This window comes from Zalophus californianus, chromosome 11 (assembly GCF_009762305.2).
Source record: "Zalophus californianus isolate mZalCal1 chromosome 11, mZalCal1.pri.v2, whole genome shotgun sequence".
Classification (NCBI taxonomy): Eukaryota; Metazoa; Chordata; class Mammalia; order Carnivora; family Otariidae; genus Zalophus; species Zalophus californianus.
In genome coordinates, this window is record NC_045605.1 from 84,447,061 (window position 1) to 84,465,207 (window position 18,147).

The 18,147-nt window shown below is 34.5% G+C and overlaps 1 protein-coding gene and 1 long non-coding RNA gene across 5 annotated transcripts in view; one reads left to right on the forward strand and one right to left on the reverse strand.

Moving 5' to 3' along the window:
* The window catches only part of ELP4 (elongator acetyltransferase complex subunit 4), a 253,090-nt gene that overhangs the window by 178,881 nt on the left and 56,062 nt on the right, over nt 1-18,147 (forward strand). The window lies entirely within an intron of this gene.
* The window catches only part of LOC113914176, a 95,596-nt gene that overhangs the window by 44,941 nt on the left and 32,508 nt on the right, over nt 1-18,147 (reverse strand). The window lies entirely within an intron of this gene.

The following is an 18,147-nucleotide window of genomic DNA, read 5'->3' on the forward strand; positions in this document are numbered from 1 at the left end:
TTAATAATTTCTCCAAAAAATATTACAAAGATTAAAATTTCTCTGCAACTAGAGTCTAGTTATTATATATCTTAATAAATGATAATGATGGTTATGTCTTATTTTTAAAATTCTTTGAAGGAGAAAAAAACAAGCCACCATTATCACAACATCTATTAATTTCTCTAGAGGCAAGAAATGTGTATTAAATTAATTTTTGTGTTGCTTAAACTTTGCAAATGTTTGACATTCTGCATGTTAAATTTTCAGAATGATATATTTTATACATAATATTTAACACCACATATAAGTTCATATATGAAATATATAATTCTGTATATATATAACCATATGAAGTAAATCTTACAATTCATGTTAGTAGGAATGCTCTCTAATATCCTTGATATTCAACTAAAGATATCAACTTGTCAATGACTTTATTTTACCAGGTATAGTCTATTGAAAAATTTTTGGGGGGTTGCCTGGGTGGCTCAGTTGGTTAAGCATCTGGCTCTTGATTCAGGCTCAGGTCGTGATCTCAGGGTCATGAGATCAAGCCCCACATCAGACTCTATGCTCAGCTTGTAGTCTGCTTGAGATTTCCTCTCTCCCTCCATTTCCCTCCACCCCCTGCCCTACTCACATGTGCTCTCTCTCTCTCTCTAAGATAAATAAAGAAATCTTCAAAAAAATAAAAATAAATTATTATTATTATTATCTTTTTTTTTTTTTTACTAAGTAAACTACCCCCAAAATGGGCTTGAACTCATGACCTTGAGATTAAGAGTCACATTCTCTACTGACTGAGCAGCCAGGCGTCCCATATTGAAAATAAATTTTTATATACAACAAATAGTGAATCATCTTTGTGTGTTGTAAGTGTGGAAGATGTAATAGATTCACATATCAGGGCCACTCTTTACCTATTCTATAACAGTATGTTATTTTATAATGTCTTCTGTGACTCACATATGTTCATATAATTCCAGGGTAAGAATTGATCAATTCTACTTTAAGAATTGATGCTTTCTTTTTTCTTTAAATTATACAAGTAATATTTGACTAATTCTATACTAATTTCTTATTGCTGCTGTACCAAATTAGCACAAATTTAGTGGCTTAAAATAACCCAAACTTACTCTGTTATAGTTCTGGAGATCAGAAGTCCCAAATCAGTCTCATTGGATTAAAATCAAGGTGTCAGTAAGGCTAGTTAGTTCCTTCTGAAGGCTCTCAGAGAGAATTCATTTCTTGCCTTTTCCAATTCTAGAGGCTGCCAGCATTCCTTAGCTTATCGCCGCATTACCCCAGCCTCTGCTTCCATCATCACGTCACCTTTCCTCTGACTTTGACCCTCCTGCCTTTCTCTTATAAGGGTTCTCGTGATTACATTGGTCTTAGGACAATCTCCCCATCTCAGCATCCTTAACTTAATCACATCTGAAAAGTCCCTTTTGCCATCACATCTTCCCAGGTTCCAGGGCTTAAATGCGTAGACATCTTTGGGGGCATACACGGGTGCTATACAGCCTACCACACATCTTTTTTTTTTTAATTCCTTACACTGGTATTGTTCTCTTCTGCCACAAGGCCTTTGTACTAGCTCTTGAGCCCTCCTGAAATACCTTTTACATTTTCCCCTACCTACATAATTCTTCCTACAGCCCCCAAAGTAATTTATCCCGCACAGGGAAACCTTTTACAACCTCTCTGACTAAATAAAATTTCTTCTCTCATATATCCTCAAAGTACCATGTACTTCTTCATAGCAGTTATCAGTTTATTGTTTTTTGTTTACTGGTGTGATTCTTGGATTTACATTTTTACCCCAATATACTTTATAAACTGTAAGGACAGGTGCCATGAATTTATCATTTTTCCCCCTACCTTTCCATTCCCATTGCCTATTTAATAAATATTTGTGAAAGGAGTAAGTAGTCTTTGCACATTTCATGTGAGGTTTATTCCCAAATTTTTTGAGGCTTTTTCTCCTAGCAGTTGTGAATGGGATCCTTTTTCTGTTACATTACATTTTTGTATTAATGTTAAATGTTGATCTTATATCTAGCCACTTTACTGAACCATCTCATTAACACTATAGTTTCTCAGTTTAGTCTCTTGAATTTTGCAGGTAAATGATCATGTGGTCTACAAATGATCGTTTTCTCTCTCTTTCTGATAATTATACATTTTATTTCCTTTTGTTGTCTAATTGCATTGTACAGGACTTGCAGTATAATGTTAAATATATTGGTGAAATTGACCATCAGCTTTTGTTCCCAATATCAACGTGATTTGTTGTTTTTAAAAAATTTTGCTTTACATATTTGTAGGTCTCATTTTTCTGTTAAAAGATGTTTCTTTCTATTTCCTAGTTTATGAAGAGTTTTTATTTATTTATTTATTTTAGTATTTCTTCTGCTTCTTATTCTTCTTCAGTCTTTTAACATAATAGTAAATTCCCATTTTTATATCCAGATTGTTTCCTCTTTGCCATTCTCTTTCTTCTCTTCTTTTGTAATTCCTGTTAAACAGATGAAATTTCTGGATCTAGTGTCCATAACTTTTCTCTAATATTAACTTTTCCCTAATTATTTATTTTCTTTCCTTTTTGACTTATATTCTGGGAGAATCCCCTTAGTCTGTCTTCCAGCTCACTAATTCCTCAGTTAACGTTCATTCTGTTCATCAACTGAACTTTTCTTTTTGACAATCATATTCATATTTTCTATGTTTTCGAATTAGTTCCTCTCTTCCTGTCTTACCCATTTGAGGATATTAATTCTGTTGTAAAGTGTTCTTCTGTATGCTTTATAAACTATTTCATAAGGTCTAAGTTCTTTTTGTTGAGTAGCCATGAGTACTTAAGTGTTTAAATGTTGAGTGATTCTTGGTTAGGCTCTTTGTATTTGAGATGGATATGGATCATGTATGGGTTTTGTTTTTGTTTTTACAGTTTCCTATTTTAATCTGTCTCTAGCATAACAGAGGATGAATAGGATGTGCTCCCAGGTTGAGAATGCCAGTAGTTGTCTTCTGGGAGTAGGCTTCCTTGTGCCTTGGGGAATTCAGTAAGGGTCACTGTCTGAGTTCTTGAATTATATTTTTATAAAGAATTTCTGTCGTAATACAGATTAGTAAACCTATAACTCCATGTTTTATTCCTACATTTTCTTTGTTTTTATTAATCTGTTTGTTTTCTGATTTTTCATTTATTTATCTTATAAAGTTTCTTGACTACTTCCTTTTCCATTTGTTAAGCTTACTGTTATCCTCTAGGCAGTTTCTTTCTTTGTTCTTGAAACACACAAAGCCATTAAAGAGTTCTATCTTATCTCAGATGTTTTCTATTTATAAACCTATGGAATTAATTCTGATGTTTAAATTTCGATTTTAAAATTTTAGCAGCATGTTATTCAGGGCATTATTTGAAAGCCAGTTTTTTGTTAACTACAAGTGTATTGTCCACATTGCAGATTATCAATCAAAGATTTCAAGTTTTTATTGACAATTCACATTATTTACTTAACTAAGGACTTTTTCATTTAAATATTATATAAGGTATCTAAAATAGTCAAACTCATAGAAGCAGAGAATAGGATGGTGGTTGGCTTGGGCAGAGGGGAGGGGGAAATGGGGAATAACATGTTGTTCAGTGGGCATAAAATTCATGTTATGCAATAGGAGTAAGTTCTAGAAATCTGCTCTACAACATAGTGCCTATAGTTAACAATACTGTATTGTATACTTTAAAATATAAGAGGGGCGCCTGGGTGGTTCAGTCAGTTAAGCATCTGACTCTTGGTTTTAGCTCAGGTCATGATCTCATGGGTTGTAAGATCGAGCCCCGTGTCGGGCTCCACACTCAGCCGGAAGTCTACTTGAAAATTCTCTCCCTCTGCCCCTACCTCCCTTAAATAAATAAATAAATCTTTTAAAATAATAATAAAATAATATATAAAAGGGGATAGATCTCATATTAAATGTTCTTACCAAAAAAAGACAAAAACTCCACTACAAAGAAACACAAGGAAACTTTTTCAAGTGATAGATATAGTTAATGCTTTGATTATGACAATGATATAAAGGGTGTACATCTAGATGTAAACATTGAGTGCAATTTTTTGTATATCAGTTATAACTCAATAAAGCTAAATAAATAAAACATTCATTTACTGTAATCTTCCCAGATCTAGAAGAGAAGTTACCATTTAGTTCCAGGAAAGGTGAGCACCAACAAATTTATCAACTGGTGCTTTTTTAAGCTTTAGTACTAGTACATCAGTACAAATGCCTTAAGAAATGATGCTGTTTTTTTCCCAGCAGTGAGAAAGAAGATTTAAGCAATAGAGTTACAGAAGCTAGTTCACGTCTAGCTTCTTCCTAAGAAAATCACAATAAAATTGGTGAAGCTCATTATGCATCAAATACACTCCTTTCATTTAAGCTGCGCCTCAGGTCTCCACTTGTTAGTGTAACTAATCGAGTAAGTGTGCAAGGAAAGGTGTTATTGGCATTCATAGTTTTGTTTAAAATAAAAATAACATTTCCCCGTTTTTATTCTATATATGAAATTAAAATATAGACTTTCTTTGGCAGCCTATTCTTTTGGTCTTTAAAATATTTTAAACCTAATTCCAACTCTCTGAAAGGGGGGTCCTTAGTTAATTGATTTTATTAAATTGTTTACTGTGTATTAACTCTCTGATCTATACATCCTATCATTGACTATTTTCAGTATTTGAGTCAAAACCATTTGAGTGAAAGAATATAAGCTCAAAATAGGCAATTGCTGGTGTGGGGCTCACACAAAACCAAATATCCTGAGTAGGAAAACTTCATGCATGCAACAACTTGGTGCCAGTTGGAAACAAGATGATGAGAAGCCATGGTAGAAACTAGATTTGAAATACCTTTACCCAGAATTTTCAGACCAAGCATCTCTGTTTCCAAGAAAAGTCTTTGGAGGCCAATTAAGTTCATGCAGGAACAGGGAAGCTGCCTCCAAGGATGTGTAATGACTACTGAAAGAACTAAGTCAGTGTTAAGTACCTGATATGTGCAAAGGACTGATACTAAAAGCCACTAAATATGATCCCTGTCTCCAAAAAGGAGTTTTATCAGGGTGGTTAATAAACTGCACTTTGGTGTTTGCAGACACCATGGATTTTAGTTCCAGCTCTGCCACTTAGTAATTGTCCAACTTGAAGCAAGTATCTCAGTCTAATTCTAAGCCTCCTTTTCCTCATCTTGAGTAAAATGAGATAATAATAAAAATACCTACCTAGTTTTCCCCCTCTGATTATTTTTTTTATTTTATTTTATTATGTCATGTTAATCACCGTACATTACATCATTAGTTTTTGATGTAGTGTTCCATGATAGTTTTAAGGATTAAATGATAAAATACATGTGAATTGCCCAGAACAATTACTGGTACATCTTAAACACTCAATTTATGTTAGCCACAAAAATGTGTCCTTGTTACTGCAGTCTTGTTTGAGAAACAAGATTTATACACAGAATAAGTCAAATTAATAGTACATTATTAGTTATCACTGTATGTTGCAAATACTATAGGAAATAAGCCTTCTCTGATCACACTATATAAATAATGTACATGTGCACATTCCCTCTGCAAGCTGTTTGTTGCCTTCCTTGTACTATTCACAGTCTTCAATCTTTTTTACTAGCTTCTTACCTTACTACATGGTAAGCCCTTTTAATGCAAGGGCCATGTTTCTCTTATTAATTTCTTGCACCCCCAGCACCCTAATACAGAGTAGACACTCAATAAATATTTATTGAATGTGCAAATTAGAAGGGAATTATTGTTGGCCAGCATTATCAACAAAGCAGCATCATGGAGAAGATGAGATTTGAAAGGGATCTTGAAAAAGGAACAGGATTTGGTTGGACAGAAAGAGGCAGAAAGGGGTTGGGGTTGAAGAAAGAGTGCTATGTTAACAGGCATGAAATAACTAAAACACAGTAAGTACACACAATGAATAAGAATTTTTCACACCTCTTCATTTTACAGATGAGAAAAATAAGACCCAGATAGTGACAGAATCAGGGTGAGAATCCATGCTTGTGGTATACCATGTCACTAACAGAGCTTACAGTATAATGGGGGAGACTAGAACCCATGACCTTAGGCTGTGAGTTCTATGAAGGAAGAATTAGAGGGTAATGACAAGCCAGAAGTCCTATTTAGCAAACGTGTGCTATCCAAGCCCAAAGCGATAAGGAAAACAAGAGACAGAACAAGAGGAGTCATATATTATGTTTTATTATGCTCTTTTAGGTTGGATGTGAATATTTATAGTTACAGTAAACACAGAGGCAGGTGGAGAACTGGTGAAGGTAGATACAACACTTTGGTATACTGTAACTCAAAGTCCATGATATCACACTGGAACCATATTTCAATGTAAAAAGCAAAATGTGCTTTATTTTTAGATACTCTTTATGAAAAAGCAGAAAGGTTCCATAGAACCTAGGGATGATCAAAAACTTATCTGGGATACTTTTGAAAATGAAGGCTCTGTGTATACTCTGTGGCATTAGGTACCCTCATAACAAATCAGACGCAGAAGAGCCATAGACAAATCAACCTTTCAGAAGTGGGCTGACAGTTTCTGACAGCAGTATAAAGCCGTCTTTCAGAGCCAGTAATTCAGTCAGGCCCATCTGAATCATTTCCTCTATAAATTGTCTTTAGTGGGATACAAGAAAAAGCACCAGTGAACTAATTATTATCCCTTCTTTGTCATCTGAGTGGCCTAGGTCAAAAAAACGCCACCTTTTAAAATGAATTTCATAATTTTTTATCTACCTGAGATTATTTTTATTTTCTTAAAATACAGCACATTTGTGTGTGATCTGGGTTTTTTTTATATGTATGGATCCAGAAAATCAGTATAATAGTAAAAATAAATTTATACCTCAGAATTATTTTAGAGTCTGTGATTTATTAAATCAAATATTTTGACCAAATTAACTATGTTATTCATTTGTAATAGACCAGTAGATATAGCTTTAGTCTTTTAATTATTTTTCTTTCCCGTCACTTGAATAAAAAATTATATCACATAATGAATTAAATCATAAACCTGCATATTCAAAATTGGTCCATACTACAACTTTGTATTAATGATGCAGCTGATGAAAATAAGTATCAATAACCTAAAGATGCATGGTGCTAGGGACAAAGGTGGCATTTTACATTTTTATTAACACTTGTAATTTTCTCCTGCTTGATTTCTTTTAGGCCAAGCCCAATTTCTTCTAAACCATGGGTCAGTGAGCTCATGCTGATTCTCGTATGAATGATGGGCTTGATTTTGCAAAGATATCACCAACTACCAATACCCAAGTCTAGCTACCACCATTATAAACAACCTAGAATAGAACAGTATGAATTTGAATGCATTATTTTCTTTCATTTCACTAACTATGGCAATCCTGGACACCATCAGAATTGTGTATATTTGTGAAGCATTACATTTTTATATGTTATTAATGTGATAGTAATGAAATAGCATAAAACAAGCAAAATATTATGTTATACATATTTGTTATCTGTTCTTATTAAACATTACAGGAAAAAAAGAATATACTTTAATTTAAATGATCTTAATGTAAAGTTTTGTATTAAATCCTCTCTTACAACCAAATGTAAGTTTAAGAACAACAGGGTTTCACCAGAATATGATGCATATCTGCTTTAGTAGCTTTTCTACGTTCTCCCAAGTGAAAACAATATTATATTAATAAATCATAAGAGGCTTCTATTAGCTTGATAAATAAGTATGTTTAAGATACAAGTTAGAAAGGGATTTGTTTAAACACGTTAAGTCCTTATCATACTATTCTAGTGATGTCAAATATAATTTTCATTTTTAAAAGATTTTGGTTAGAAATTTAATCTTTGAAAATATTAATAACAGCTTACAGCAGGTAAGCTATAAAATAACACTGGATGCTGTCTATTTAGTTTCTGGTTGAAAAAGCACAGCAGTACTTTAGTTCATTACCTTTGAAAAAAACAGTAACAAGATAATACAGCTGCCTCTGATTAAGATGTAAATTCTTTCTAATTAGAATGTAAATTCTTACATTTAAATGAAGACATCAATTGTCAGGATGCCATATGATATCTTATTCCACCTTGCCTGAATGAAGCCCTCACTGCTCATCTATGGCACTAAAATAGTTTTGCAATCCCTTTGTTCTCTGATTCTTGTAATATTCTCTCTTCATGTTCCCTTTTCACATTGCTTTTGTTTGTTTTCCCCCTTGCATCTGATATTGTTGTGCCTTGGGATTTTGCAGAAATTTGGAATGAAAATTGAGTTCAGTCAGTGCCAGTATTTGCTTGTGCCTCAATTACTTCTGCTGAATTTTCCTCAATGCAAATCAGGCAGGTTGCATAAAGTGGTGCATGTATTTGAAATAATTAATTTTCCGTAAAATGATGGATCAAGTCCAATCAACCTTCATGAAATCTAAATAATAGAATAGAGAATTAGAAATTAATTAACATTTTGTGTTGTTAATACTTTATAGTATAAACTAGCAATAGTAAGTTTTACTGTTGATTCTAACTTTTTCTTTATTAAGTGTTGATGAAAACCTTCTGCCTCAATCATCCTTTCCAGAAATATGCTAACAAGGAATCCTGTATCAATAACATTGAAGCAGAGGTTTCAAAGATTATATAAACAATTAACCAGTGAGTTGACTTGTTCATGCTTTTCTTTACCAGACAGTAGTGAAGTTTTATCTTGAATAATGTACACCAGCTTATAGAAATCTGCTGTTATATTGGATAATGCCATTAGCCTCTGGGCATAGTATCATACCTTCCTTTTATATCATGTTTCTTCAGCCAAAAGAGGTATAGCTTGAGAGGCAAACCAGTTCAACCAACCCTATAGTGCTAGGGAAGGAGAAACCTAGAAATTGAAAGAATGCTTTAGTGATACAAGGGTGTCTCCCTAGCTTTTTTTTTTTAACTTTTTATTATAGATAGCTTCAAACATATACAGCATAGAGACAAATATAATAAATCTAATGTACCCATCAACCATCATCAATCATCAAGGAGCTAACAGTGAAATAAAACATACAAACCTGAAGTAATAATGAATAACATGCAAATAATAGAGAATAATGTACAATAGGAGCTAAAATACAGTTAGAGAACATTAGTGCTATAGATGCTTGGAAAACATTAGTCTGTGTTGAACAGGCAGAGAAGAAGAACATTCCAGATAGAGTAGAGATGCCATAAGAAGAGATTTAGGGATGAGCAAAGTGGAGTGCCTGGGTGGCTCTATCCGTTAAGCGTCTGCCCTCGGCTCAGGTCATGATCTCAGGTCTGGCTCCCTGCCCATCAGGGAGTTGGCTTCTCCCTCTCCCTCTACTCCTCCCCATCCCCACTCGTGCTCTCTCTCTCTAATAAATAAATAAAATCTTTAAAAAAAATAAGGAAAAGAAAATACATTTTAAAAAGGAATGAGCAAAGTCTGTGATAGTATAGAAAAGACTGGCATGATTTAAGCAGAAGTTTCTTGTTTGTAAAAGTAGTTAAGTTTGGTAACATAGGGGATTTGAGAACTGGGCAATACATTTTAATACAAATTAGCCAAAGACGTAATTTAGGCTTTGGAGTGATATTATCAAAAATACCTTCTCTTTCCCCAAGCAAAAATCTCTCCTGTTATAATTAAAATCCTTGTGTTATTTTTCTCTTATCATGTTCACAAGTAGAAAGACATTTCTAGTTCCTAAAGAATGGATTGCAAGGAAAAAAATGTTCGTCTCTAATCCAGCTAATTAAAATAAATATTATTAATGAATTCGTAATGATAAATTTTACTATATTGCATTTTACTTGACTTCTGTACCCAATACAATCAAGAGAAATGTCACTGTTATTATTCATATAGTCCCTTGAAAGTTGTTTAATTTTTTTTTAAGATTTTATTTATTTATTTGACAGAGAGAGACATAGCGAGAGAGGAAACACAAGCAGAGGGAGTGGGAGAGGGAGAAACAGGCCTCCCGCTGAGCAGGGAGCCCAATGCAGGGCTCGATCCCAAGACCCTGGGATCATGACCTGAGCCGAAGGCAGCCTCTTAACCGACTGAGCCACCCAGGTGCCCCAAAAGTTGTTTAAAACCACGATATATAGGGGCACCTGGCTGGCTCAGTTAGTAGAGCATGCAACTCGCCGTCTTGTGGTCATGAGTAGGGGTTACTTAAAAAAAAAAAATGACATATTTGTTTTTGCACAATTCCAAATTTGTGGTATTATTTACATACACTATTAGTTTCCCATTGCTACTGTAACAAATCACCACAAATTTAGCAGCTTAAACAATATAAATTTCTGGGAAATTTATATTCAGAAATCCAGAATGAGTCTTACAGGACTAAAATCAAGGAGTCAGCGGAGCTGAGTTCCTTCTGGAAACTCTAGGGGAGAATCCATTTCCTTGCCTTTTCCAGATCCTAAAGGCTGCCTGCATTCCTTGGCTCATGACCCCATTTCTCCATCCTCAAAGCTAGCTGGGTCAGGCTGAATCCTTCTTACACTGCCATCTCTCTGGTTCTCTCTCTGCCACTGTTTTTGTTTTGTTTTGTTTTAATTTTATTATGTTAATCACCATACATTATATCATTAATTTTTGATGTCGTGTTCCATGATTCATTGTTTGCGTATAACACCCAGTGCTCCATGCAGTACGTGCCCTCTATAATACCCATCACCAGGCTAACCCATCCCCCCACCCCCCTCCCTCTAGAACCCTCAGTTTGTTTCTCAGAGTCCATTGTCTCTCATGGTTTGTCTCCTGCTCCGATTTCCCCCTCTTCATTTTTCCCTCTCTCTGCCACTTTTAAGGACCCTTATGTTTACTTTGGGCCCACTAAAATATATCTGGAGAATCTCCCTATTTTAGGATCAACTGATGAGCAACCTTAATTCCATCTGTAACCTTCATTCCCCTTTGCTGTGTAAAGTAACATATGACAGGTTCCAGGGATTAGGATGTGGGCATCTTTGAGGGACCATTCTGCCTTTCATACATTTCTTTCATATTTGCTCACAGGAACCACTTTGATAGACCATAGAGCCAGAACTACTTCATTGGCTCAAAAAGGAATTCTTCCTCTGATTTAAAATAAACTAATATTTATCATTTTAGCTGATTTTGAGGAAAAGAAAAAAGAGAAATTAGACTAAGTACTACAAACCTCAACAAGCACACAACCAAAGGTTAGCATTTTTACAAAATCGTATGCTAAAACCAATCCTTATAGACATGACCAAAAAATTGTGTTTCGAGGAAGGGAGTAAGAAACTAGCTTTTTTTTGAGTACCTACTATGTGGCAGACACTATAATACATATTTTACAGATATTACTACCTTTTAATCTTTAAACACTCCTATAATTAAGTATATTTTCCTCCTTTTAATGATAAGCAAGCTGAAGCTGGATCACTTTAGGTATTCCCAAAAGATACAGTTAATGGGAGATCCCAAAATTTTCATACTACATACACCATGCTAAATTCTGTGAAATGTGAATTGTATCTATCAATCAAGAAATGTTTTTTCAGAGGACCAAGGCATTCAAAGTGTTATGGAATCGACTAGCAAATATGAAACATAATCCCTGCCTTTAAGGAATTTATAATCCAGTTGGAGAAATAAGGCAAACCATAGGGAAGTAGTGTAACATCATGCTTTAAGCAAAGAATAAGATAGCCTTGATTTAGAATCCATGTTCTTCTAGTATTTAATCTTTTACTATATTTGAGCCTAGCTTTCCTTTCCTGCCGCCAAAGGTTGTTACAGAGATTAAGTATACATGAAATCACTTAGCCCAGGTTTTGGTATATAGCAAGTACTCAGTAAATAGTAGCTGCAATTACTGTAATAAAATTCTAATAGTACAAGGCCTGAGTTAATGATTACCCGGTTGAGGGATATAGGAGTTCAGTGGAAGAAAGGCTAATTATAAGATGAGTGATTTCATGTTAAACTTGCAGGTATATACAAGGGTTTCTTGTATTTATGAATGTGGTTAAGTGCTCTAGCTCTGGAAAAGAATACCCGGTTTCAAATTCCATGTCTTTACTAATTGCCTGTTCCTCAGGTTCCTCATTTGTATAATAGGGATCAATATACTACCTACATCATGGGGCTAAATGAGAGGATTAAATAAATATGCAAAATGCTCAAATGAGTATCTGGCCCATAGTAAGTGCCACATAAGTGTTATTATCAGTATCAAGGATACACCTTGTATAGCCCATCCTCAGTGATCCATTGTGGGTGACAGCAACAGTAAAGAACACATGGAGTCTCAGTTTCCCATAGCCATAGGTGATTTGCACAGCCAGACAGCATCACCGGTAGGATGGACATTGGATGAGAATATAACATATGCCTACAATGTTCTTAGCAGTATGCTTTAGGCAGTACAAAATGGCAAACACTCTTTATTTCTGCCAACCTCCCTGGCTAGGCGAGAAGACAAAACTGGTGGTGGATGAAATAGAGACCAATTAAGTTCTAAAATGAGGGTGAACTGACTTCTAAGTATAGTAGGAAATCAGAGAAAGAAGATGTCATTATGGATCGTATCACCTTACTAAAGAAAGTAGGACTTAAACTAGACCTGGAATAATGGGTGGGATTTTATTGACTGGTGAGAAGATGATAGACAATTCCGAACATAAAAACTGCCACCAGCCTGAAGTATCATGCATCCTTTGTTCTAACCTTTCTCCCCAACTTGTTCAATAAGCAGTAGCAAAGAAAGGAAAGAGCGAATGAGGAGGCCACAAATGCCGTAAGCCCATGGAATCATAAGTAATGTGTTTTATATTGAAGGAATTTAAGAACAAGGAATTCACGGATAGAATTTAGGTGTTCCAGAAACTTGGGTGGAAGAGAATCTACATGTTTATTTTCCTAACCTCCCACTGACATTTAGTATTTTCTTAATGATGAATATAGGCAAGCTATAATTCGCATTAGCACAGATTTCTTTCATGTAAGATTATAACTATACGGGTATCTCAAAATACCATTTATATTCATCTCCTTTGGTATATATATATATATAGGCCTACTGCTATTCTTACTATTTAATAGTTAATTGAAAAAGCACAGATATTACTATATCAAAAATGAGCTTATTATTTGATAACATTTCAGTGCAATCTGTTTCTTTTGTAATCCAGTGTATTTCATTTTATACATTTAAAAGCATTATTCTGAGAAGGAGTTGATAGACTATCACATTGCCAAATGAGTCCATGGCACTAGAATAGTGCTTCTGGGAATATATCGTTCTTTTAGGTAACCACATCCATAGTTGACTCATATTGAGCTTACAATCAACTAAAATTCCTTTTCTGAACATTGTTAGTTTATGCTATATTTATTCCCTAACATAGGCAACTAGCATTACTATCCAGCCAGTGGCTATAACTGACTGACAAATATGCAATTCTTAGAATAGCATTTTATTTATAAATGTTTATTTTTAAATGTTTACCTACCTAGAGAACTTCATATTAAACACCTGAAGTGATATCTTACAAGATATTTTCTATATGCAGATAGAACTGCTAAAAATTACATATTTCTTTTCCTGGTTTTATTAAGATATAATTGACATATTATATTAAAGGTGTACAACATGATTTGATATATGAACATATTAGGAAATGATTACCACAATAAGTTTCATTAACATTTCTTACCTCACAGTTACAAAATTATTTTTTCTTGTGATGAGAACATTTAGGATTTAATCTCTTAGCGACTTTCAAATAGACAATACAGTATTATTAGCCATAGCAACCATGCTGTACATAACATCCCCAATATTTATTTATCTTATAACTGGAAGTTTGTACCTTTTGACTACCTTCACCCATTTCCCCCACCACCACCACCACCCCTCTGGCAATCTGTTCTGTTTCTGAGTTCAGTTTTTTTAGATTCCACGTATAAGTGAAATCAAACAGTATTTGCCTTTCTCTGTGTGACTTAGTTCATTAGCATAATGCCTACAAGGTCCATCCACATTGTCACAAATGGAAGGATTTCCTTATTTTTTTTATGGTTGAGTACTACTACGCAGTATATGTATGTGTGTATGTATGTGTGTGTTTATATACAACATTTTCTTTATTTATTCATCTGTCAATGAACTATTAGGTTGTTTCCATGTCTTGGCTGTTGTAAATAATGCTGCAATCTTAAAATGAGGGTGCTGATATCTCTTCAAGATAGTTATTTCATTTCCTTTGGATATATACTCAGAAATGAAATTCCTGGATCATATGGTAGTTCTTTTTTTTTTCTTAAAGGCAAGGTGAACCATCCCTTTCTTTATGTATGAGTGAATTCTTCGTATATTTTGGAAGTTAACTTTTATCAGATATATGATTTGCAAACGTGTTCTCCCATTCCATAGGTTGCCTTTTCATTGTGTTCATAGTTTCCTTTGCTGTGCAGAAGCTTGTTAGTAGTCCCACTTACTTATTTTTGCTTTTGTTGCTTTTGCTTTTAGTGTCAAATCCAAAAAAAAAATCATTACTGAGACTCACATCAAGGAGCTTACCCCCTGTTTCCTTCTAGGAGTTTTATGGTTTCAAGTCTTTAATCCATTTTTAGTTGATTTATGTGTATGGTATAAGATAAGGGTCCGGTTTCATTATTTTCCATGTGGCTATCTGGTTTTTCCAGCACCATTTATTGAAGAGACTATCCTTTCCCCATTGTATATTTTTGGCTCCTTTGTCAAAAATTAATTGACTACTTATGTGTGGGTTTATTTCTGGTCTCTCTATTTGTTCCATTGATCTATATGTCCATTGTATGTTAATGCCATACTGTTTTGATTATGACATAATCATAGTTCATCATAGTTAATAATATATTTTGAAGTCAGGAAGCGTAAATGCCTCCAGCTTTGTTCTTTCTCAAGATTATTCTTCCTATCCTGGTTCTTTTATGATTGCATGCACATTTTAGGATTGTGTGTTCTATTTCTGTGGAAAAAAATGCCATTGGAATTTTGATAGAGATTGCATTAAATCTATAGATTGCTTTGGGTAGTATGAGCATTTTTTAATGAACATTTTTAACTATTAACTCTTCCAGTCCATGAGCATAGAATTTCTTTCCATTTATTTGTGTTCTTCAGTTTTTTTCATCAATGTCTTTTAGTTTTCAGTATACAGATCTTTTACCTCCTTTGTTAAATTTATTCCTAGGTATTTATTCTTTTTGATGCATTTGTAAATGGGGTTGTTTTTCTAATTGCTCTTTCTGATAATTTGTTGTTAGTATATAGAAATGCAGTTTTTTTGTATATTGATTTTGCATCCTACAACTTTGTAATTTGTTTATTAGTTCTAACAGCTTTTTGTGGAGTCTTTGGGGTTTTCTATATATAATGTCATCTCTTCTGCTAAAGTAGAGACAGTTTTACGTCTTCCTTTCTGATTTGGATGCTTTTTATTTTTTTTTTCTTGCCTAATTGCTCTGGCTAGGGCTTCCAATACTATATTGAATAAAAGTGGCAAGAGTAGGCATTCTAGTCTTCTTCCTGATCCTGGAGGAAATGCTTTCAGCTTTTCACTAATAAGTATGATGTTAGCTGTAGACTTGTCATATGTGGCCTTTATTGTGTTGAAGGACATTCCCTATACCCAGTTTGTTGAAAGTTTTTGTTATGAATGGATGTTGAATCTTGTCAGATGCTTTTTCTGCACTTATTGAAATGATCATATGATTTTTATCCTTCATTTTGTTAGTGTGGTGTATCACAATTGATTTGCAGATATTGAATCATCCTTGCATCCCTGAATAAATCACACTTGATCATGGGATATGATCCTTGTAATGTACTTTCTATATGCAAATGAATCTGCCAAACAAGAATTACGTATTTCTTCTAAAAACAGAGGTGCTTCTTGGTTTGTTTTGTAGGGTGGGAAACAGAGAATGACTGTTCTGGTTATTATTGCTGTATAACAAACCACCACAAAACTTATTGAGTAAAATGGTCATTTTACTACATCCAGAGCTTCTATAGATCAGGAATTTGAGCAGGACACAGCAACTATGCTCAGTGGATGTACTGTTCCATGATAGCTAGGTCCTCAGCTAGAAAGATGCGGTGACTAAAGGTAGGAATCAACTAGGAGCACCTTCCCTCACATGTCTAGTGGTGCATGCTGGCTATCAGCTGGGACCTCAGTTGAGGCTGTCCTCCCTGCATGTAGCCCTCAGAGCACATGGCCTGGGCTTCCTCACAGCATGGAGGCCCCATCTTACATGGCAGTTGAACTCCTTAGATAGCAGCTTAGCTTCCAAAAATGAGTGTTCTAGAAAACAAGGTAGAAGTTGCCTGGCCTTTTATGATCTATTATAAAGCATCACATCTGGCACACTTTATTGATTGAAACAGTCACCCAGATTAAAGGAGAGAAGATTTAAACCTGCCACTTGATCATACTTTACAAGATCACTTTGTACAACAGCATGTGGAATGGGTGATGCTGTGCAGTTATCTTTGGAAACTACAGTCTGTAAATAGGTGGAAAACTATGGTAGTATTTGAACCTGTGGTCGCCAGTGTCACATGTCAATGATTATAGATGAAATATCATTTATGTAAATGACTCAGATTTGAAGCTGAGGTGTATAAGTATGTTATCTATCATTCTGGTAATGAAATTTCTCATTAGGGTTGAAGGGGAGGTGTTTTCCAAATCTGAAATTTTGATTTTTCCCAAACTTGTAGCTTTGTGTGTTTCTCAGCAGAAAATCTGAAAGTCACAGTATTGTCTGACATATATAATGACAGAGAAAAAAGGTTCCATATTTTCTCCACTAAAAGTTTTGGTGTATAACAGAACCACAAGGGTAAATTGTACAGTATGTGACTTATACTGCAATAAATGTGTTTTTTAAAGAATCATAAATTTTAGCTAATGATATGCATGCCAGAGTGGTTAGAGGTAAAGTGTACTGATACCTGCAAGCTACTTAGAAATTCACCAAAAATAAGATAGTTGGGTGGCTAGATAGATGTTTAGAGAGGTGATAAATCAAGTATAGAGAAAAGTTAATTGTACAGTTTAGATGGTGGTTATATGAATGTTATCCTAAAAAATTCTTTCAATTTTTCTATATGTTTGAAATTTTTCACAATAAAATACTAGGAAAATCCAGAGACAACACTACACAACCAGTGTAGTGTCAGGTAGAATGGCCTAAAAAAAATATTTGTTCTTTTCAAGTTTTCTTCATTTTCATCATTCAAAGTTCTGACATAGTTTTGATGTTAACTACTACATCACCTATTTTTATTTAAGCAATTGGACAATTACATGGTAAGAGAGAAAGGAGAAGGGAAGTTAGACACAAAACCTCACCACAGTTCTGTGACTATAAAACCAGAAACATTCAAGACAAGTAATTATAATTAACCAAATTTTGCCACTAGAGAAACAAACTCTATGCTCAATGTGTAAACAGAGTATGATCTGCATCTCAACTGCTGTTTGCCTTGCTAAAATCTTACACCTCTTTTTTCTCTCAAGGCAATTACTTTTAATTTTTTTCCTTTTCTTTGACTTCAGCAATATGTTCCCTGTTTGCATTATTCATGGAATCATGAAGGGTCACTGTTGTCTGCCCAATCCCGAAATAGTTTGGCACTTTTTCGAATTGGTCTGCTTGCATTGTACTGAAGCGGTAACCCGCTGACGCAGGCACTTACTCCAGCACTCTTGTGCTCCACTTAGGCCAGAAAAAAAAAGATAAAAGGAATGAAAGTGTCTTTCCGTTGCTAAGCAAAGGAGTAGCTGGTAAGGAATAATAAAGCTTTGGAATTTTCTAAGTCCTGTGGTAAAATTTGTACGAATTGAAACATTTAATACCTTCACTGAGGATAGTACTAACTGATCAACTGAGACCACTCAACAGAACAACTCAACTTTTAAAAAATGCCCTTCTTACATGTCCATCGGTAACTGCTACTGTGACATGCTAGGTAGAACCCTTGCACTTAAGAAATATTAGGCACCATAACTAGGAAGAAAAGTTGGAGAGGACACCAGGG